We start from the raw sequence: 24,255 nt of genomic DNA on the forward strand, positions 1-24,255 counted from the left end.
TTTTAAGCTTCACGTGCCTTAGTTCTGAGGGATGTATTATAAGAAGTATACTATGTAAAAAATTGTGAATACTTGTGTCATTTATTGGGGTTTTGTAACTTTTCAATGGGAATAAAATGCAAGGCTATTAAATTTAATTAGGGATAATTTTTAATTAATTAGCTATCGTTCGTAGAACGGGTGTAGAGGGGATGCTAATACCTTCCCCTTACATAACCGAACTCCCGAATCCTACTTTGGTACACGCAGACCAATTCTACCCTTAATTAGGTGGTAATCATGTGTTCTAACCACACTTAGAAAGGTTAGTAGCAACTCCAACTCCATTTTTTTCCCGAAAAGTACAAATCATTTTTTTTTAATTTTGCCCACCCCGAGGCACCCTCACTCTCGGGATGTCGCGGCAGCTTAGCAACTCTACTAGGGATTCATAGAGTCGAGCCAGTAATTAATTATTAAATATCCCAAATTCAAATTTAAAAGCCCTTTAATTACTTTCGTCTATGTTGTTAATATTGCATACTTGTGAATATTTGAATGCTTTTTTGTACACGTTGTGTAACGACCCGAAAAATAATGATATTTAAATACTAAAGAGAGAGGGAAATAGAAACAAAAACGGAAGAAGGCAGTAGACTTTGTCAACGAATGCTTCTCGTTCACCGACCACATTGCAATTTGAATGCAATAACACGAACATAATTCATAGGGCCTCGTCAACGAACACGGGGAGTTCATCGATGAGCGCACAAAAGGACCTTGTCGACGAGAAAATACCGAGAAGGACTTTTGGGACAGTCTGAAATTCGTCGACGAGAGAGGAAGTTCATCGACAAAATTATTGATGGACTCGTCGACGAGGTGATGTGTCTCGTCGACGAATCCAGTCCTACAAATAGAAGAAACTCAGATTTTTAACCAAAATTTTTGCCTAGAACCCTCCCTCTCTCTCTCCTACGACTCCCTCCCCTTCTCTCTTCGATCTTGGCCCCATTTCTCACCGGATTGAAGATTCGGGGTCACCACAACGCTCCTAGTGAAGTTCTCTACAAGTCTGCTGGAGCAGATCGTGGGGAAAGTGGATTTGAAATTCATCCCAAATCAAGGGTAAGGTATTTTTTTCAGATTATGTCTTCCTTATAGTTATGAGAAATGATGTAGGTAAGAAAATACTGATATTTTGTTCTGGGGGATTTTGCTTTCAGGATGTTGAGCTAGGAACCCTACGGGTATAGAGCCAAAATTTTATAGGGGCTTTTCAGAGTTAAGGTAAGGGAAATATGCTATGTTACGAGTTTTAAGAATATTAACAAAGATTTCATAGACACATTTATATACCAATTTATTATACGGATTTTACAGAATATGAGTTTAAATGCTTGTGTGGCCTGAGTAGATTTTCATGTGATGAAGAACTTATATAGTTTGTACAGTATATCATACTATACTGATTATGCACATATAGATAGTATATTACAGATATTTTATCTAGAACAGTATATTATAGTTTTACTCAGATTAGAATGTTATAGCTTTATATAGATTAGTATATCACAAATATTTATCCAAGTTAATATATTACAGCTTTACTCAGATCAGTATATTTTATAGCTTTATACATAACAGTATATACAGTGTTTATAGTATGCCATGTTTCCTATTACCATAACATACAAAGTATACAGACAGATATACAGAGAAAGCATCAAGATGCTATAGATACAGTATAGAGAGATTACAATATTTACAGTACAGAAAGATAGTGTTATGGTAATTTTGGAAACATGATGAAAACAGGAAAAGAGTATATATGAATAAATATAATATCAGATCCATGAGGAAAAAATACAAACAGATATAGATAAAGAATACAAAGCACGGTACCGTTGCTAGATATAGATAGAGTGCAACCACATATCTCAGAGAGTGTGTAGGTACCGTCAACCGTGCTCGGAGAGTATGTAGCTCCCCATTTCACTGGGTTGAGAGGGCCGATTTGATGAGGTAGCAGCCAGTCCCGAGCCTAGGAGTGGATGTAGTTTGGCCGAGCTGAGGTAGTGTAAAGTATATTGACTTATCTGGAGGGCCGACCAGATTAAGTCCCGCCTATGGGCCACACAACCCTGTCATGAGGGGTCAAATCATGACATACAAAGTTCCAGGGATAAAACATTGTTATGTATATGTATATAGCTTTACAGTTTATAATGAGTATAGTATGATATTAGCAGTATGAAAAGTAGAAAACACAGATGATACAGTTATATTTTAAATTGTGAAAAGAAAGATATGCTTTACAGATTTATTATTGTACTATAGTTCAGTTGTTATTTAAACAATATTCTTAACTTAGTTGCCACACACTAGTAATAGCATATTTTCACTTACTGAGCGTCGACTCACCCTATGACTTTAACATTTTTCAGGTGAGCCATCTGGGCGAACAGATCAGGCTTGCTGATAGAGAGTATTTTGATTACCCTTGTTATAGGGTGAGTTGACAGAGTTTTGTATTTTTGGGGTAAATGATGCTGGAGGGATTTGTTTTGTATGGCTATGGTTTGTGTATACTAGATTTTGGTATTGTATAGTATATATATGCAAATGGTTGTATAATTTGTGTTTCTGCAGCTTAGGTATGGTTGTAGATATATATATAATGGTAAGAATTTTGAGGTTGTTACATTTTGGTATCGGAGCCTAGGTTGCTAGGTTATGTAGACTCTTGAGTGCAGCGGAAAATAATACTAGAATATAGGAAAAAGTTTTGAGGTTTTATTCTGTAATCTGGATGCAAGATTTTGTGGTAGTTTTTGTGTTTTTCCTGGGGTGACGATTTCAGGAAAACCATAGTAAATTGTCAATGAGTCATGTGTTTAGGTTGCAGGAGTGGATTTTGGGGTTAGGATCAGGAGAGATGGTTAATAGAGAATTTGGAGTTTTAGTTGAATAAGTTGGGTCTGTAGGGAAATAGAATTCTGAAATAGTGTTCTATGTGTTTGCAAGATGGACCTAGGAGGTAATAGCTCTCACACTAGTGGGGATGATGGTGCTGGTCCTTCTAGCACAGCAGGTAGGGATTCAGATGTTGTGCTACGTAGTGTGGCTCAGTAAGTTATGGTTGAGATAGCACGGAGTTGTTCTAAAGAGAGGGAGGTCCATCTCCAGTTCAGGGATGCACTATAGATAAATTCATGAAGATGAATCCGTCAGCGTTTTCTGGAGCGACTGATCCTGCAGTTGCTGAGAACTAGGCACAAGAGGTAGAGAAGATTCTGACAGTACTTCATTGCACCGATGAGCAGAGAGTTTTATATGCTACGTATAGGCTGGTGGGGGAGGCTGAGAGATGGTGGGCAGCCACCAGGTTTTTGGAGGAGCAGAGGGCTATACCAGTGCTGATGACTTAGGCTCATTTTAGGGACGTGTTCTTTGATAGATATTACCCTGCCTCAGTCAGAAAGGCTTGAGTACAGAAGTTTTTGAGCCTGTCCTAGGGATTATTGACTGTCCAGCAATATGCGGCGAGATTTATCGAGCTCTCACATTTTTGCCCATATATTGTTCCCGATGAAGTGAAGAAGGCCAGAATGTTCGAGAGGAACCTGAGGCTAGACATTTACAGAAAGGTGGTGGTGCTGAGGATCTAGGATTTTGCAGAATTGGTTGACAGGGCCACTATAGCGGAGGAGAGTCTATCTAGAGAGACAAAGATGCAGAGTCTAAGGAAGAGGACTACGCCCTCGAGTTTTCAGGCGGGTCCCAGCTGAGGCCCTTGGAGAGGAGGTAGATCTGGCATAGTCCAGAGGCAAATAGTAGAGCATGGAGGATTTTAGGGTGGACAACTTCCTGTTTTTTGTCCTAGCTGCGAACAGAGACATCTTGGTGAGTGCCGACTGGGGGAGAATGTCTGTTATCATTACGAGAGGCCTGGCCATATGACTCGATCATGTCGGATGCCGTCGAATTATGCACCAACTCCCATACCGTTTCAAGGTGGATATCAAGCGCCCCACGGTGGTCAGCAGAGGAACACTACACCGGTGAGGGTCTATGCGTTGACACCAGGAGACGCTAAGACAACCGGAGACGTGGTCACAGGTACCATTACTGCTTTACCATATAAAATTGTTGTTTTGTTTGACACGGGAGCCACCCACTCTTTTATATCGACAGGGTATGTCAGAATAACTGGGATAGAAACTCAGCTACTAGAGGTAGAATTATTTGTAGGTACGCCAATGGGAACAGTGGTAAAATGCAGGAAGGTGCTACGAAAATTTCCAGTAAGTATTCAGGGGAGGGTGTTGTCAGCCGATCTTGTGAATAAGATAGAGGCAGTGGTGAGTTTGGAAAGGCCGAGAAATGTTCAAGAAGTTAGGAGTTTTCTGGGATTAGTAGGTTATTACCGGCATTTTGTGGATGGTTTCTCCAGGCTATCGGGTCCATTAACACGACTTACGAGGAAAAATGTAAAATTTGAATGGACTGATGACTGTGAGCAGAGTTTTCAAGAGTTAAAGCAGCAGTTAGTTTCAACTCCAGTACTGGCTATTCCTTTAGGGGAGGATGGGTTCATAATATACAATGATGCCTCTTTGAAGGGTCTTGGATGCGTGTTTATGCAGTACGGTAGGGTCATTGCATATGCGTCTAGGCAGCTTAAAAAATATGAGAAGAATTATCCTGTCCATGATTTAGAGCTTGCTGCAGTGGCGTAGGCTCTCAAGATCTGGAAACATTATCTATATGGTGGAAAGTGCGAGATTTTCACGGATCAAAAAAGTTTAAAGTATTTCTTCATCCAAAAAGAGTTGAATATGAGACAAAGAAGGTGGCTAGAGCTTATTAAAGACTATGATTGCACGATTAGTTACCACCCAGGAAAAACAAATGTAGTGGCAGATACTCTGAGCAGGAAATCAGGGGGGACCCGTACTGGCAGCCATGCCACATTCAATTTTAATGGATTTGGAGAAGCTCAGTTTAGAATTAATAAAGGAGGGTCCACAGGTGATTATTGCCAGTCTAGTGGTTCAGCTTACGCTTTACGAGAGGATTTAAGCAGCTCAGGGCGATGATGCGGAGTTGGCAGAGGTGATGGCTAGAATGCGGGATGGTCGGGGAGAGGAGTTCAGCATAACAAATAATGGAGCTCTACGTTTCTGTACTAGGTTATGTGTTCCTGCAGATACTGAGATCAGGAGAACTATACTGTAGAAGGCTCACAGATCCCTATACACGGTTCATCCCAATAGTACTATAATGTACAGGGACCTACGAGAGTATTTCTGGTGGAGTGGAATGAAGAGGGAGATAGACGAGTTTGTTTAGCAATGCTTGACGTGTCAGCAGGTTAAAGCCAAGTACTAGAGACCAACAGGATAGTTGCAGCCATTGTTCATTCCAAAATGGAAATGGGACCACGTTTCGATGGACTTCGTTACAGGGTTACCACCAGTACAATAGGGACTAAATGCGATTTGGGTGGTTGTAGATCGTCTAACAAAGACAGCTCATTTCATCCTTATTAAAATCGGTTATTCCATGGATAGACTAGCAGAGGTATATGTTCAGGAGATAGTTCGCGTCCATGGTGTGCCGGTATCCATAGTCTCCGATCCAGATCCTCAGTTTACTTCATGATTCTGGAAAAGTTTTCAGGAGGCTATGGGTACAAAGTTAGCTTTTAGCACTGCTTTTCATCCCTGGACAAATGGTCAGACTGAGAGAAAAATTCAAACACTAGAGGATATGCTTCGTGCTTGTGTGCTTGATTTTGGAGGTAGTTAGATTCAGTTTATGCCGTTAGTTGACTTTGCTTATAATAATAGCTATCAGGCTAGCATCGACATGGCACCTTACGAGGCATTATATGGCAAGAGATGTCGTTCTCCTCTTTTCTGGGATAAAGTAGGGGAAAGACGAGTTTTGGGTCCCGAGATAATACAATAGGCATCTGACAAAGTCTGATTAATAAGAGAAAGAATCAGTATAGCACAAAGTCGACAGAAAAGCTACGCAGACACTCGCCGCCGAGAGTTGGAATTTAATGTGGGAGATTGAGTATTTTTTAAGATAGCTCCTCTAAAAGGAGTTATGAGGTTTGGGAAGAAGGGCACGTTGAGCCCTAGGTATATTGGCCCTTTTGAGATACTTGAGAGAATAGGGTCAGTTGCCTATAGGCTAGCTTTTTCGCCAGCATTGGCTCAAATTCATGACGTGTTTCATGTCACCATGTTAAGGAAATACGTTCCAGACCCATCCCACATCATTAGCTATGCAGAGATAAAGCTTAAGGATTCATTGGCATATGAAGAAGTACCAGTATAGATTTTGGACAGAAAGGTTCAGACTTTATGCACTAAAGAAATACTATTAGTGAAAGTTTTATGGAGGAATCACGCCATAGAAGAAGCTTCTTAGGAACTTGAGGAGCAGATCAAACAGAAATACCCGCAATTTTTCCAAGAGGTATAGAGGTAATCAGGTAAAGTATAATAGTTAGATAAGTTTCTTTTGCAGGTACATGTATGAATTTAGTTAGTAGATAGTTTATAGTTTTATATGTTTAATTTTCTAGAACATAAATGTAACCACAATATTCCTTCGCCACAAGTGAGGGCAGGAAATAAAATAAGTAGACCATTTTTCCTTTAAGGAATGATGGAGTGTATAGATGGAGATACAGATAGTAAATTTCGAGGTCAAAATTTTATAAGGAGGAGAGAATGTAACGACCCAAAAAATAATGATATTTAAATATTAAAGAGAGAGGGAAATAGAAAAGAAAACAGAAGGAGGCAGCAGACTTTGTCGACGAACGCTTTGCGTTCGTCAACGACATTGCAATTTGAATGGAATAACCCGTAAGTAATACATAGGGCCTCGTCGATGAACACAAGGAGTTCATCGACAAGCGCACAATAGGATCTCATCGATGAAGCTACACCTCGTCAACGAGAAAATACCAAGAAGGGTTTTTAGGACAGTCTGAAATTTGTCAACGAGGGAGGAAGTTTGTCGATGAAATTATTGAAGAACTCGTCGACGAGGTGACGTGTCTCATCGATGAATCTAGTCCTATAAATAGCTGAAACTCATATTTTTAACCAAAATTTCCGCCTAGAACGTTCTCTCTCTCTCTCTCTCTCTCTCTCTCTCTCTCTCTCTCTCTCTCTCTCTCTCTCTCTCTCTCTCTCTCTCTCCTATGACTCCCTCCCCTTCTCTCTTTGATCTTGGCACCATTGCTCGCCGAATTGAAGATTCGGGGTCACCATGATGCTCCTGGTGAAGTTCTCTACAAGTCTGCCGGAGCAGATCGTGGGGAAAGTTGATTTGAAATTCATCCCAAATCTAGGGTAAGGTATTTTATTAAGATCATGCGTTCCTTGTAGTTATGAGAAATGATGTAGGTAAGAAAATACTGATATTTTGTTCTAGGGGATTTTGCTTTCAGGATGTTGAACTAGGAACCCTGTGGGTATAGAGCCAAAATTTTATAGGGGATTTTCAAAGTTGAGGTAAGGGAAATATGCTATGCTAGGACTTTTAAGAATATTAACAAAGATTTCATAGACACATTTATATACCAGTTTATTATACGATTTTTACAGAATATGAATTTAAATGCTTGTGTGGCTTGAGTAGATTTTCATGTGATGAAGAACTTAAATAGTTTGTACAGTATATCATACTATACTGATTATGCAAATATAGATAGTATATTACAGATATTTTATCCAGAACGGTATATTACAGTTTTACTCAGATTAGAATGTTATAGCTTTATACAGATTAGTATATCACAAATATTTATCCAAGTTAATATATTACAGCTTAACTCAGATCAGTATATTTTACAGCTTCATACAGAACAGTATATATAGTGTTTATCGTATGTCATGTTTCCTATTACCATAACATACAGAGTATACAAACAGATATACAGATATAGCATCAAGATGCTACAGATACAGTATATAGAGATTACAATATTTATAGTATAGAAAGATAGCGTTATGGTAATTTTGGAAACATGATGAAAACAGTAAAAGAGTATATATGAATAAATATAGTATCAGATCACTGAGGAAAGAATACAGACAGATACAGATAAAGAATAAAGAGCACGGTACCATTGCTAGATATTAATAGAGTGCAACCACATATCTAAGATAGTGTGTGGGTACCGTCAGCCGTGCTCAAAGAGTATGCAGCTCCCCAATTCGCTGGGTTGAGGGGGCCGGTTTGATGAGGTAGCAACCAGTCCCGAGCCTAGGAGTGGATGCAGTTTGGCCGAGCTGAGGTAGTGTACAGTATATTGACTTATCTTGAGGGCCGACTAGATTAAGTCCTGCCTATAGGCCGCACAACCCTGTCATGAGGGGTCAAATCATGACATACAGAGTTCTAGGGATAAAACACAGCTATGTATATGTATACAGTTTTACAGTATATGATGAGTATAGTATGATATTAGCAGTATGAAAAGTAGAAAACATAGATGATACAATAATATTTTAAATCGTGAAAAGAAAGATATAGTTTACAAATTTATTATTGTACTACAATTCAGTTGTTATTTAAATAGTATTCTTAACTTAGTTGCCACACACTAGTAATAGCATATTTCCACTTACTGAGCGTCGACTCACCCTATGACTTTAACATTTTTCAGGTGAGCCAGCTGGGCGAGCAGATTAGGCTCGCTGATAGAGAGTATTTTGATTACCCTGGTTATAGGGTGAGTTTTTGATAGAGTTTTGTATTTTTGGGGTAGATGATGCTGGAGGGATTTTTTTTGTATGGCTATGGTCTGTGTATACTGGATTCTGGTATTATATAGTATATATATGTAAATGGTTGTATAATTTGTTTTTTCGCTGCTTAGGTATGGTTGTAGATATATATATATATATATATATATATATATATATATGGTAGGAATTTTAAGGTTGTTACATGTTGTGAATAGTATATTATCGTTGCTTGTATGATAGCTTGTATTTCAAATGTTGTATTATTTCTGAATATTGCATGTGGGGAATGTGGGAATAGGCCAGGCTTATGAAGTCACACACACTTTAACGTGCCTTATACCTGGGCTTCACCTACTAGGATTAGAAAGGAGTGTAATACTGTTCGTCCCCACATCGCAAGGCTTGCGAGGACCCGTGTACCACTCCCCTCAGTTTGAACTTTGTCCAAACCATTTGGGTGATGATAGAGTTCAGGCTGGGAACCTATTTTCAATAGGAGTTAGAGCCTAACCACACATACTTGACCATAGGATCTCATTCAATAGAATAGAGCTTTGAAGAACCTTGTCAAATGAATAGACCTACCTTGGGTTGGGACAGAAGCCTCATCCTTCTCCGTGTGACTTTATCTTTGTATGTATTGCTTAGAAATGTATAATGGTATGACAAACATCTTGCATCCACATAGGTATACATCTTACTTAGCCAAGATTCCATAAAAATCGGAGTCATTCATGGAAAACGTGGTAGTCACTCACGAAAAGGAATCTACGGTGCAGTCATACTCCGAGAATCAATAAAGCCTATGGGGTGAGAGTGTGAGTAAGGAATTTGTGATGGAATTATTAGATTAGGTCAACATAAACACTCAGTCAAATTCCTTAGAAGAATTGAAAATCATCTGGAAGGGGTGGTCACCTCAACACCATTTGAAAATTTCCCAGCTATACGAGTATATTGGCTTCCTACTATATGTGTCAGTGAACCTCCATGTGATTGAAGTACTAGTATAATTTTGGAATCCTTCATACTGTTGTTTTACTATGGATGGGGTGGACATGGCTCCAACCATCGAACAATATACCTCATTGTTGCATCTAGCCAAACTACCAACACCCTACAAGACGTTTATGCACGCTAGAGCATCCTTTGTGAATTAATTGCACAATGTTGTCGGGGTTAAAATTCAAAATATAGATGATATGAAAATCACCTGGAAATTTTTAAAGGAACTAATGGAAAGAGAATACAGACAAGAGGCTCACCTACATATGTTAGCCCTCGCTATTTATGGCCTGGTCATATTTCTGAAGGAGTTAGGAACCATCGACCACCCAGTAGATTCTTTTGTAGTGTAGGTGAAAAAGGGATTTAACCCAATCCATGGAATTATAGCTAAAACTTTCTGATCTCTCCATGACTGTCAAATTAGGAGGCGAACAAGATTGAGGTGTTGTGTAGTGGTGTTGTATGTATGGATAATGAGTCACTTGCCGTGTACCCAGGGGTCCTTTTGTACTACCTTCTCGATGCTAAGAATACCTTTAGTTGAGTTTGAAACAGTCTAGTGCGAGGAGCAAGCCAATAAGTTTGAATGGAAGGCAAGGTTACGTCACTTGGTCAGCAGGGGGCTCGTTTGGCAAGCACCATGGATGAGTTGTTCGAACATCGTATACAGGTGTGGGAATTTCCCATGGGAATTTTTACTAGGACCTTGGGGGGGGGGGGGGGATAGCTTATGTGCCCCTCATGTTCAGAGGGCAAATAGGGGCACTTCAATTTGCACCCATGATGCATGGTTTGGCAGACTCTCAAATCATGTATGAATCTGATGATACCCAAAGGCAAGTCCGAGAATTTACGGTAGCTTGGCAACATGTGTACTTAATAGAATCAAGCAATTAGGACTTGGGTACTTAAAGAAACTAGGAAGTACGGTTGGCCAATAGAGTGAATCCCCTGGACAAATGAATGCCTAAAGTTCCCGTTTATCAAACTGAAGCGCCAATGGAAAGTCAATTGGTGAAATTGCAAGAAGACCTATGTCGAGCAGAGGAAAGATCCATGGAAGCAGTGATGAAAAGTCAATTAATAAAGCAAAGGGATAGGAAATTGGTTGCCTTTTATCACCAAAAAAATGAAATGGAAGAAAGCTTAGTGTATGTAGTCAACAAAAGAAACAGTGGCTCTGTGAAAGAAAAGGCGCGCGCTTCAAACTGCACTCGATTTAAAATCTGAGATGTTGGAAGATTCCAAAGCTGAAATCGAAAGGAAATCCCTTTTGCAATTAGGAATAGCTTCCCAAGAGGGGGTTGAATTGGTTTTTAAAAAATTGTTCCTTTAGAATTAGTTCTCTTAAGTTGTAAATCTTAGAAACAATCACAATCAATCACAACAAAATCAAACTCTCAATTTATGTAACAATATATGTGAAAATTTGTTGCACTCAATATAAGCTCTATATCACAATTATTCTTCTTCCCAATGTTCAGTTTTTAAATAAACTTTCAGATTAATAGGTCAAGGATAATCAACCAACGTAGTCCCTTTCGGTTTCCGTAGTCAATGCTGATTTATCCAAAACAAATTACCTTCCGGTCTATTTAACAACCAAACATTCAAAATTCAAATTTAAAGCAACCACGCAGATTATATCCTTGAAAAACAAAGAGTAGAGTAGAGAAAGAAGAACACAAGGATTTTTACAAGGTTCGACTTCAACACAGCCTACGTCCTCGCCCTTGGCCAAACCACCGAAGGATTCACTATCACCGTTCCTTTATCAGCCAAAACAAAAACAATTACTAGCACTCCTTGGGTAAGGCTAGAGCCTGCCTTCTCCAAACAATCTCCCCTTGTTTGGTCCAATGATTCAATACTCAAATTATCAACAAATCCTGTTACAAAGATAGAAAAACAATATGTCCAAGAACTTGCTCCTCAAAGAGCTGATTAGCACAAATTTAAAACACTTATGCACTTCAGTAAATTCAGAATATGAATTTCAGAATGAAGCTCTTAGAAACTTATCACCGTGGATATCTTTCAATGAAAGAATCAGCAACTCAATGATCAAACACAGTGAGATTCAGCAAGAACTTCTCTTAATTTCAAGCAAGGATGAGAGCAATATGAAGGACTTTCATAAATTCAAAATGAAAGAGAGTATGACAGCAAATTGTGAGATTTTAGTGATCTTGGTGATCAAATCAATGTGTCTTTAGGGGTATTTATAGATGTATAAAACCTTCTTGCTTGTTCCCCAAAGGATACTCATACTTGTTTCCATATATTAAACTTATTTGAGTTTCCAAATATTTGAATTTCAAAAATTATATCCGTTGGAAAACAGAAAAATGTCATGAGGCAGACGACTGTGAAGTCCTAACAGTCGTTTGTCCCTTTAATATAACGGTAAAAATCATACGTAAAAAGGTGATAGTCGTCTATCCCTTAAGTGGCTGTCGTCTGTCATCAGAACATAAGGTGACAGTCATCTGTCCATATGATGACAATCTTCTGTCCATGTGTAATTTTAAGCCTTTCAGTAACATATAAGGTGGACAGCCATCTGGTAAAACCAACACAGTCTTCTCACTTTTCATTGAAAGTCATCTATCAGAGTCTTGACAGTCGTCTGTCATGCTTCTGTGTTTCAATTTTAAACTTTTAATTTAGCCAGTCGTCTATCTATTAATAGACAGTCGTCTGTTAACTGGATGATTTTCTTTTCTAGTCACTTTTTGATTTCTCTCTCATTGTTACTTGGAATATAAATTTGTTTTAACTTTGAAAACATGTTCCAAGTTATTATCTTAAGGTCTCTAAGTTTATTTGCCTAATGAGTTTCAAAATGAAAATTTCATACTTAAGTAAACTTAAAGTACTTACAAAGACTTGTCCTAAGTACTCAAAAATTCTTCTTTGCTCTGAACTTTCTTTGTTGCTAGTCTCTGATCTCTCAGAATTGTCTAATCTTTCTTCTCTTTAAACCCTCTTGATATTTCTTCATTAATTTAGACTTTGAGCTCTTATGTTGATTTTCTTTAATCATCATGCTCTTATGATCTTAAGACTTTGATCCATGCTACATGAATACTTTCAATATGGATTCCTGAGAAAACACAATACTCAGCAAAAGCATGTTAAGTCTTACTTGTTTGTTAGCGTCAAAATGGAGTATTTAAACCTTGTAAGGCCAACACCTTTATATATAGGAATTGGATAGTTAGTGGAATAAAAAAGGGACAAATTTAATCAAGTGTTGGAAAAGATCGAGCCATGCATAACAAAGGCCAAATACTAGGAAGCCAAATTCTGAGCTTTATAATGGAAGACAGCCGATGCAGCACATCAAAAACCAAAAACAACTCAACGAAGCACGAGTCGCATAGTTAGTAGCAAGCCTGGGAATCCTGATCCAAGATCTACTTAGACCATCGAGGGACTTTCGTATTTGAAATATTGTATGGAGGAACTCTTCTAATAAAAGCAAAGTTTTTTATGAAATGGTGATGGACAATAGGTTGCATACATATTCATGTCTTTTTGAGTGTGTCTATGTGCTAGTCATGTCCATCCATTAAAACATTCATTACATACTCATGCATTCATATTCTAAGAAAAGGGATTTTCTGTATAGAAAGCAAGGAGTAAGTTCAGATTTCAAACATTGAGGCCTCTACCCATCCATACAACACTCAGAGGAAAGCTAAAGCCATGAGTGAACAATTGGACAATAGAGTCATGGGTCTAGAATAGGGGCAGGAAGAGATAAATAGAAAAGTCAAGGACATGCAGGTTCAAATGAGTAAGGTGCTAGAGCTATTGATAATTAAAGGAAAAGCTGTGCAAGTCGACGCAGAGACAGATGCAGACCCAGCTCATCCTCCAAGGTTCACCCCAATCTACGGTCAAGCCTCGGCACCTCTACCTTGTAACATGGAGGGGCCAATGCCAAATGTCTCCCCATTCATCCCTACCATGCCAACATAGGGATTCTCAGTGGCAAGAACACCTCCAATTGTATTTTTCGATATAGGGATGAACAGATCTGAGACCGAGTATCGTTGTGATATGCTTAAGGGACGCTCAAAAGCAATCAAGGGAACTAACGCATTTGGATCCATTGATCTCTGTCTAGTGCTGAGGGTATCTCTACCCCCAAAGTTCAAAGTCCCTAATTTTGAAAAGTTTGATGGAACTCATTGTCCTCTGACTCATTTGTGCCTATACTACCAGAAAATGGCAGCCTATTCTGATAACGATAATCTAATTATGCATTGCTTCCAAGATAGTTTGACCAGGTTGGCCATCTATTGGTACATATAGCAAGACAGAGCCCGAGTCCGCACTTGGAAGGATTTGGCCAACGCTTTCATGGCCCAATATCACCATGTGATGGAAATGGCATTTGACCATTTGACCTTCCAAGGTATGGAAAGAAAAAACCCACTGAAACTTTCAGAGATTATGCGTATAGGTGGAGAGATATAGCAATCCAAGTAAGTCCTCCTGTGGACGACAGGAAGGCAATCTCCCTATTTGTAAACACACTAAAAGACCTCTACTTTGGGCATCTTTTTGGGGCTACCCCCCAAAACTTCATGGACGTAGTGTCCATAGAGGAGAGGATTGAAATAGCCATCAAGACAGGAAAAGCCAAAGGCATGGACTTAGACTCAAGTCCAAGCAAAAAATAGACCAGGAAGAATAAATACGAGGAAGTATAGATGATTCAAGGGCATTATTATCAGGGAGGCCGGAACCAGGGGCCTGGAAATAACTTTTTTTTTAACCCACCATTAACCAAACCGCATATACGGGCACAAGGCCTCAATTTGTTCCCTTTGGGCCTACACTAGCTTAGAAAAATGTTCTGACAGAGTAAAGAGGTTTTAATAGAGTCAATTTCTATGTCCAATTCAAATTTTTTTCCCCCAATTACTTGAAAGAAAGCTCGTTTCAGTCATCCCCAGAGTGGTTGTACAACATCCTCTCCCACAATGGTACGACCCAGATGCTCAGTGCATATATTGTTCCAATTCCTTTAGCCACACCATTAACCATTGCTGGACATTTATACACAAAGTACAATCATTAAGGGATGCAGGTTGGTTGGCTTTTGATGACAAGCAACCAAGGATCCAAAGCGATCCTCTACCCAATCACAGGGAAGGAAATTTTAGTATATTGGAAGAAGATCTAGAAGCCGAGATTTGGCAGAGGAGTATATCAATTATGGATCCAGGAGATTCCACAAATAGCCTAAACGAATGGGTTCACCCTTTGACCGCAGGAGCGGAGATACACAATTGGCAAGCTTTTGTTTATCCAGTTCACTTCATGTAATGATTTTGTTTTCTTTATTTTGACTTACCCTCTTTTTGTAATCGGTTGACATTGTTGTATTGGACAATTTTCCCTTTCATCAGTAAAATGAATTATGTATTTCCTTACATCACTTGCATCACGAGTTCAGTTATTAAAAAGTTGTTTGCTTTGGTTTCATGGGGGGACAAGGAAAATAACAATGCCAATATTCATGACCTAGAAATAGATGTTAATTTTGAAAACATAATCCAGGAGGCGGAAGTAAAGGAAGGTGAAACAATGTTCCTCACCCTATGAATTCAGATGTTGTAAAGAAGTATTTTGATTAGAAACCATGCAAACTCTTGAAGGAATTTAGTAAAATATTTGTGTTGTTTTAGGAATTTCATGACAATATGTTACTCTTGTTTTGATCAAATGGAAGATAGCCATCTTTGGCCGACCAATTTTCCCATAAAAAGAACCAAACATTGAATAATCATTCGTTAAACCCTTTAAGCCTGAACCTTAAGCCATTTTCTTTAGAACTCATTGTCCAAAAGTTTAATCAGGTTCGGTATTTTAAGCGTCTGACAAATTTTATGAGACAACAATTAATTGTTGAAAGGATGGCAAGCCATTTTTCTACTACCTTAAAGAAAATAATAAATAAAAAAAGAAACCCCATTTTCCAACCCTTTTAAGCTTAAAAAATTCAATTCTTGATTAAGTTGTCAAAGGATTACACCCCACACTGGGGTAGCTTCAAGAAGATTAGTCCCAAATAAATTCTTAATGAAAATGATGCTCAAAGTTCTTCATAAAAAGAAAAGTTAAAAAATAGCAAAACAAGAAGAAAAGGAAAATGAAAAAAATAAAATAAATAAAGGGATATGCTTCAAATGTGATCTTTGACCAATGACTACCCTTTATAAATTCAACAAAATTTGAGCCTTATTGTACCCTTTTCTTCTCTGACCTATACCCTCAGCCTACATTACGGCCCAAATGAAAGTCCTAACCAAATTGATACATATTGTTGTTTTAAATGAACTTTCAGACTCAATGTTAAGTCTGAACTACATAATTACCTGATCTTGAAAAGGTACGTAGGCATCTTGTTCAAATTGACAAGTTCGGTCAATATCTTGCAAACGCATCACCACAAACTGTGGCAGAAAATGTCATTTTGGGAAAGGGTTGTTGAGCCTTAGTTTCCTTGTTCTTACTGAAACCTAAATCCTTAAGCCTATGTTTCATCCTGAGTCCTAAAGCCCATCTAGAGATCAAAACATAGGTGGAACTTGACTAAACTAGGGCAAATAGTTAAACAAGAGAGTTCCATTGGTCTCAAAGCAAAAAAAAAAAAAAAAGGGAAAGAAGAAGAGAGGTCTCTTTCGATAAAACTGTCGCAGTCTGTAAAATGGGGAAGATAAGCTATTTAAGGATTTAGCCTGATAAATTAACGTCAACCTCACATGGCTCGTGGTTACTGGTGTAAATTTTTTCCTTTGAAATAGCATTTGAACATAGTAAAACATCTATTGTGTACATATGATCTCTTGATTTAGCCAATTAATGTCGTAAATGCACAATAATTCATTCCAAAATAAATAAATAAAAACATTTTTCATTCTGAGAAGTAAGGTGCAATCCTAAAAGGGAGGGTGAATTGGGCTTATTAAAATTTCTTTAAAATTTTTATTTTACAAATTCCTTGATTTAAGAATTAACCCAAATTAAAATTCAGCAATCACACAATCACAATGGTATTGATTAGCAATCTAACATGCACAGCCAACAATCCTTTAAGTTAAGTTAACAAAGCTCAATTTGAATAAAACCATAGAATATTCAAAATCTAAATTTTCTTTTAATCAATGACTAGTTAGAATAAATAATTTTAGAGATTTGATTTTACAAGACCGGAAACTTTCCTTTAATTTATGGAGCAAGATTAATTTTAGCAATTTAGTAAAATCAATATTCAAAATTACTTTTGAATTTTTTCAAACCACTTAACAACCAAATAATGATAACCAATATGTTTCTTGTTTTTAAATATAAAACAAATTCAGGAATTCAATGAGCTTCAAAATTTGATAATATGATTCTCCTTTTTTAATCAATCAATCAATATAGTATGTTGATTTCAAATATGAATCAAAGTAAGAAACTTCAGCAACTCTCAATATATTAGCAAGTGTTAAGTAATCATACACACAAGTTATATGTTTGCAGAAAATTAAAGAGAGTAAGGAGAAGAGCTTATGACCGTATTTTTTACAAGGTTTGGCCAGTGGCCTACGTCCTTGCCATAAGCAACCGCTATGGGGATTTTCCTTTCCAACTTCTTTGCAAGGCAAGTTACAACCTCTTCTTATCAGGCAAAGATCCCTCTTTAATAAGAATACCCCTTCTCGTTAACCAATGATTCAACAACCCTAAATCGTCAAAAAATAACAAGAGAAACAAGAACAACTTGTGTACAAAAAGAACTTTGAACAATAGTAGATTAGTACAATTTAAATTTCAATATTCAATATGAAAAAGTGAAGCTCATATTTTTTTCACCGTGATTCTGATTTGATTTGAAAATATCAGTAGAGAATGATCAGAAACCGTGAGTTATATCAGCACAAACACAGCAAGTACTTCAGAAAATATTTGGGCAAGAAAGCTTTGAAGAGTTAAAAGAATTTAGATTGATTGCTGCTTGTAGGTATGCTTGATCTTTAGGTTTACCATGTATCTATAGATAGAAAAAGTTAATTTTCCTATTCCCCAAGTTTCTCAGAGTGTTTTCGAAGTTTTCACAAGGTTTGGGGACTAAGCAAACCAATTTGGAAACTTTCCCTCGCTTTTTAATTTGAAAATTACAAAGGTCAGTTGACTGAAACTATCGGGGTCAGTTACCTGATCTTTTATAGAACAACAAATTTTGAAAGTCAGTGTAGTGTCAGTCACCTGAACTTTTACAGTTCAGTATATTTCAAAAGTCGGTACTGAGTCAGACGCCTGATTCTATTTTGTTCGATCAAATTTTTTCAGTATAAAAACGTTAGTCAACTGATGAAACACTATCAGTTGCCTAATCTTACAACTTTCGAAAAATTCAAAAAAACTTTGATTTTAATCTTTAATCTTGGAAAACTTAATTGAGTCTTTAAAATATTTTTTGAGGTGTTCAAAAAAAGGTCTCTAAGTCCATAATGATTCCTACGAGCTTCAAACATTTATATTGAGATTTGTGAAGTACTTACATGAGACTTCTTAAGATTCTAACTTTCTAAAGCACTAAGTCTTCATGCTTTTTGCTTCCATTATTTGAGTCTATCTTGTCTTCATTTTTCAATAGACTTTAAGCTTCATTTGATCTTCTATCTTTGAGTCCAAACTTTTAATGAACTTCATCAAGCACTTGAGATCTTAAACCTTTTATTAAAAACACTTGAATCCTGAAACATTATCACTTAACCATATATGTTAAGTTCCCTTGATTTGTTATCATTTAAATAAGATTCTTAAGCCTTGTTAGGCAAAAAATCTCCCCCTTTTTTATGATGACAAATAAGGAGTAAAAATGAGTAAGGCTTAAAAAAGGCTTCCCCTTACAATAAGCATACTCTTAACAAAATTTGGAAAGTAAATCATTTATTTATATGATTGCATATCAGATTGCATCAAATTTAGTTTCAGTTTATCAAATTCAATTTAAGTTCATATTTCAAGATCATTTCAAAATCATCAATGTTAAGTTCATATTTTTCAATTCATAATAGAAGTAGTATATGTCAGCAATATATATCTCGTTTGTGCCATAGTGTATATCTCAATTCAATATCAAATTCCATATTTTAGTTAAGTCTCTTAGTTTTGCTCTTGTTTCAGTTTTTACTAAAAAATTCTCCCCCTTTTGACATCAATCAAAAAGAGATGAGACAATAAACACAAACACACTAAGGCATAGAGAAGTATCAACACAAAAACAGAGAATAACATGCATCATGTTGTAATCAAGGAGTCTAAAAACAACATGAGGTTCTTCTTCTTCTTTTTCTTCTTCTTTAGTTGCTGCTTCACTTATCTCCATTGGATCTTTTCCTTATGAAGAACCAGCTACATGTTGTTCAATATGACCAAGCCATTGATCTGGTGAAGAATAGTTAACTTGAAAAGTAGCAAAATTTTCCTGAAGAGTTCAAATACCAACTCTCATTTCACCACTTAAATCAGTGAATTGCTTATGGTAAGCTAAAAACCAAGACAGTGCATCATCAGCTGGAGGAGCATGGTGCTGAGCTGGTTACTGAACTGGTTGTTGTTGTCCTGAGCTTGTAGGCGTCTACGATTAAACTTAGGAAACCAACCTTGATTGAGTTTCTTATAATCCCTTTGTTTAAGTGTAGTAGAGGTGAAGAGGTCATAATGGGTTCTCTTGATGAACAAGTTAGATGGAGAGGATACATTTAGATGGGCAAATATGAGATTTAGAATTCCTCCATAAGGAAGAAATACTATGTAGGCTTCCGTTCTAGAGATCATCCATTGAGAATTAAACATGGTAAATCAAGCGTCTTTCCTTTGAGTAAGCACAACATGACAAGGCAATCTAGATATGAAATGTAGTCATGTGATCCTACCTAAGGCAAAATATTGTATGTAATGATCTTCTGAAGGAGCTGTGCCTGAAAATTCAGTTGCTTGTACAACGGGGGATGCTAAAATAAATAGGTTCTTCAATCATGATCAGAGGCAAAAAGTCTTCAAGAGTGAAACCTTGTTCCATAATCTAGGATTTCCTAATGGATGGACAGTCAAACTCTCTTTGTCAGATATTGAAAATGGTGGCCAAGGTTTAAGGAGTCAGGGCAATTGATTTTCCCATGACTTTGGTAGTGGTTACCGTCTCCCCTTTAACCATATTTGCATAGAAAATCTTAACAAGGTTTGGAAAGATAGCCTTTGCATGATAGGTGATGAATGTCTTCCAACCTAATGCTCTAAACATAGGTAGAATTGATAACGCGCCAAAACTGCGTAATTGGACGTTTAAACCCAGTCTTTATGACTTATATTTTTAATTAAATATCTAAATTTATTCAATATTTTAATAAAGTACCAAAATCATCATTCTTGAACTTTATTGCACTATTTATGAATTTATGGTAATTTTTTTGTCGCAGGAAAAATCCTGGGAACCAAAATCGATACATGTTCGTATTTTATATATAACTTTTCCTTCAGAGCTCCGATTGAGACTATTCAAATTTATGGAGAAAGAAGAAAGGATTATCTACAACTTTCATGTTTTGAGTATTGCGAAAAACAAGCTCCAGAAGAGTCAAATTTGCGATGAACAGAGAATGAAAAAAATGAAAAAAAAAAAAAAAAAAGTATAACAATTCGGGTTGGGTCAAGTTGGTCTCTTGGGTTTTGGGCAAGCCAATTTTTTTTCCATTTAAATACTCTCTTGTTCTTCCTTTTTCCCTATTGGGCGCTGCTCCAGCTGCACCCTTCTCTTCCTCTTCTTCTTCTTCTTCTTCTTCTTCTTCTTCTCCTTCTTCTTCTTCTTCTTCCCTTACTTCTCCTTTGCCCTGTCTTTCTCTCTTACTCTCTCTTACTCTTCTTCTCTCCCTGGTTTCCCTTCCCTTTATCCCTCTCTCTCGAGCCCTGCAACTCCCTATTTCAAGCTTCTTCTCCGTCCACACAAATCCAGACCAGCGGCCAGCCTCCACTACCCCAATACTGCTGCAACCGTGAGCCACCAAACTCACGAGCCACAGCAGCAACTCCAGCCCTTGTTCTGGTATGGCAGCAGCTCCGCAACTCCACGACTCCACAAGAAACCGGCTGCCTTCCTTGCTCTATGCCACAGCAAACCCATCCACGGCCATAGCTCTAGCAACAGCAAAGCAACTCCTTCAGCAGGGCAACAACCCACGAGCCCCACAGCAGCTTCAGCACCGCAGCAGCTCCCCTATGCTCCAGCACACAGCCGTGCTCCGTCATCTACAACAGCCATGGCCAGCTTCTTTCTCTCTCTCTCTATCTCTCTCTCTCTCTCTCTCTCTCTCTCTCTCTCTCTCTCTCTCTCTCTCTCTCTCTCTCTCTCTCTCTCTCTCTCTCTCTCTCTCTCTCTCTCTCTCTCTCTCTCTCTCTCTCTCTTATTTCGTTCCTTTTATTTGTTTAGTTTTCTTTTCTTTCCAGTTTTTTAGCATTGAATAATTGTTAAACTTTGTTTTGTGAATTTTAATTAAAGCATCAATTTTTAATTCCCTCTCTTGGTTGTTATTATTTAATTTAAATTGCATTCATCCTTGTCTTATTTTAGTAATATTAAAGTTTGTGTTTTTATCGTGTTCCATTATTGTTTGCGTATTTTAAATTCTTGTTGAGTTCGTGTTTGCATTCAAATTATGGTCCTTACTTCAATTTTGTAGTTTTGTTAAAGGTTCGGTTTCTATTGCGCGCGTGAGTGTTTAATTGAGTTTCCATTGCGCATCTTTGATTCCATGTTCTAGGTTGCCATATTTCATTAACGCGTGTTTCAGTGTTTCCTTGAGTAGATGAGAGTTTCCATTTTTGCTCTCAATTTCAGTGCATGCTAGGTTTAGAGTTTTAATTCGCTTGTTATTTAATTTGTCAAAAGTAAAATTGAAACAACCTTGAAAATCCCGAATCTGAACTGAGTTTAGTACATTTTTATTTTTGATTGGACGAGCGTAAATTTTGAGATTAAAACGCATTCCCTGAGGAGACGATCTAGCCCTTGGGCTTAATATTACATGACAGAACTTCTATACTTGGGATAGCTTCTGAGCTGCTCATTTTTCGAGTGAGTCAAGAATATTAGGAAAGTTTTCATCAAATAAATTGTTGTCTAAAACTTTACCAAAAATGGGTTCTGTCAAATGAAGATGCATTTTGTATAGTCTCTTTGCGTGTGGAGCTACAAGTCATTGCTCGATAGATGAGCTATCATCTTTCCTAGAGGAGGATACCTTATTTCCAACTGTTTTTGTATGTGGCGTGATGATTTCAAAGAAAGTAACTGGTAAAACCCTAGAAAATAGTGAGAGAATGTTGTAGGAAGATAAGATTCAATGTTGAAAAGGAGGATTTTGAGAGATGGATGCACTTTAGATCGAAGAAGAATAAGTGGGATAGTAAAGAGAAACAGAGTTAGGTGCCTAGGAAGTTGAAAGGTTAGGGTTTCGCACACTTTAGGTATTTAAATCGCCATCAATCAGTTCACTGAAATTGAGGGTCAATCGCCTAACAATTTAGTGCAGTTACATTTTACCCAAACGGTAGCAAGTCAGTCAACTGAGGCTTAGAGGATCACTCGCCTAACCTCACTTGCCTTTCAATATTTTCTTGGCTACACATCCAATTTTTTCTTTAAACAACTTCTCTACTGTGCAATAAGCCTAGTTCCCATCTTATAGAGATAAATCTATCCTCTAGAAGAGGTTTTGTAAATGTATCATCCCACTGATCACTTATATTCACAAATTCGAGTAAGATATCTTCTTTTTGCACATGATCACTTAAGAAGTGATGCCTCATGTCCATATGCTTGGTTCTTGAGTATGATATAGGATTTTTGGAAATATTTATGGCACTGGTATTATCACACTTTATAGGTATAGCTGAATATTACAAATTAAAATCTTTTAATTGTTGCTTCGTGTAGAGAGTTTATGCACAACAGCAACCTGCTGCCATGTACTCAGCTTCAGTAGTAGATAGGGCTATGGAATTTTGTTTCTTGGAGAACCAAGACACAAGAGATCTTCTTAGAAAGTGACAAGTACGACTTGTACTTTTTGTATCAATTTTACATCCAGCATAATCAGTATCCGAATAGCTAATCATTTTAAAGCTTGTGTCTTTAGGATACCATAGACCCAAGTCAGTAGTACCTATTAAATATCTTAAGATTCTTTTGAGGGATATTTGGTGAGATTCCTTAGGGGCTACCTGAAATCGGGCACACATGCATACACTAAACATAATGTTTGGTATACTGGCTGTCAAATATAGTAGACTTCCTATCATGCCTCGGTAATATTTTATATCTACCTGTTTTCTGTTTTCATCCTTATCAAGACTTATAAACGTACTCATTGGGTTTCTTATAGGTTGGCTTCCTTCCATATCAAATTTCTTAAGCATATCTCTTATATATTTTGATTTATCTATGAAGGTTCCATTTTTAGCTTGCTTAATACGAAGGCGAGTGCTATCTGTTGTATCTGTTGCCATACACATCTGGGGTCTGATGAGGAAGTAAGTCAATTCTCCCATCATACTCATTTCAATTCATCTTGCATACATTGTGCAAAGTAGTTACGTAGATCTTCATTTATAGAACCAAAAATAATATCATCCACATAGATTTACATAATAAGCATATCTTCATTTTTAGATTTAATAAATAATGTACTATCCACTTTTCCTTTATAAAAGCCATTATCCAATAGAAATCAACTCAATTGTTCATGCCAAGCTCTAGGGGCTTTGTTTTAGTTTGTATAGTGCTTTTGCTAATCTAAACACATGATCATGGTTATGAGTGTCCTAAAAACCTGGAGGTTGTGCCACATAGACTTCTTCACTTATAAATCCATTTAAGAATACACTCTTCATGTCCATTTGACAGAGTTTAAATTTTTTATAAGATGCAAAGACTAATAGCATTTCTATGGGTTTCATTCTAGCAACGGGAGCAAAGGTCTCACCATAGTCTAGTCCTTCTTCTTGATTATATCCTTGAGCAACAAGTCTAGCCTTGTTATGCACTACAATTCCATTTTCATCCTTTTTATTCCTAAATACCCATTTGGTTCCTATTACTGAATGGTCATCGGTTCTAAGAACTAATTTCCATACTTTACTTCTTTCAAACTGATTTAATTCTTCTTGCATAACTATTATCCAAGAATCATCACTTAAGGCTTCTTTTATATTCTTGAGTTCTTCTTGAGATAGAAATGCATGATGATTACATAGATTTTTTAATGAGGATCTAGTGGACACATCATGTGAAAGTTCACCAATGATGATTCACATTTGCTAAACTTGGCATACAACTTCTTTTCCCTGAGCGTCTGAAGTACTAGTCGTAGATGCGTCTCATGCTCCTCAAAACTCCTCGAGTAAACCAGTATGTCAT

The sequence above is a fragment of the Malania oleifera genome, chromosome 9, assembly GCF_029873635.1.
Source record: "Malania oleifera isolate guangnan ecotype guangnan chromosome 9, ASM2987363v1, whole genome shotgun sequence".
NCBI classification, from domain to species: domain Eukaryota; kingdom Viridiplantae; phylum Streptophyta; class Magnoliopsida; order Santalales; family Ximeniaceae; genus Malania; species Malania oleifera.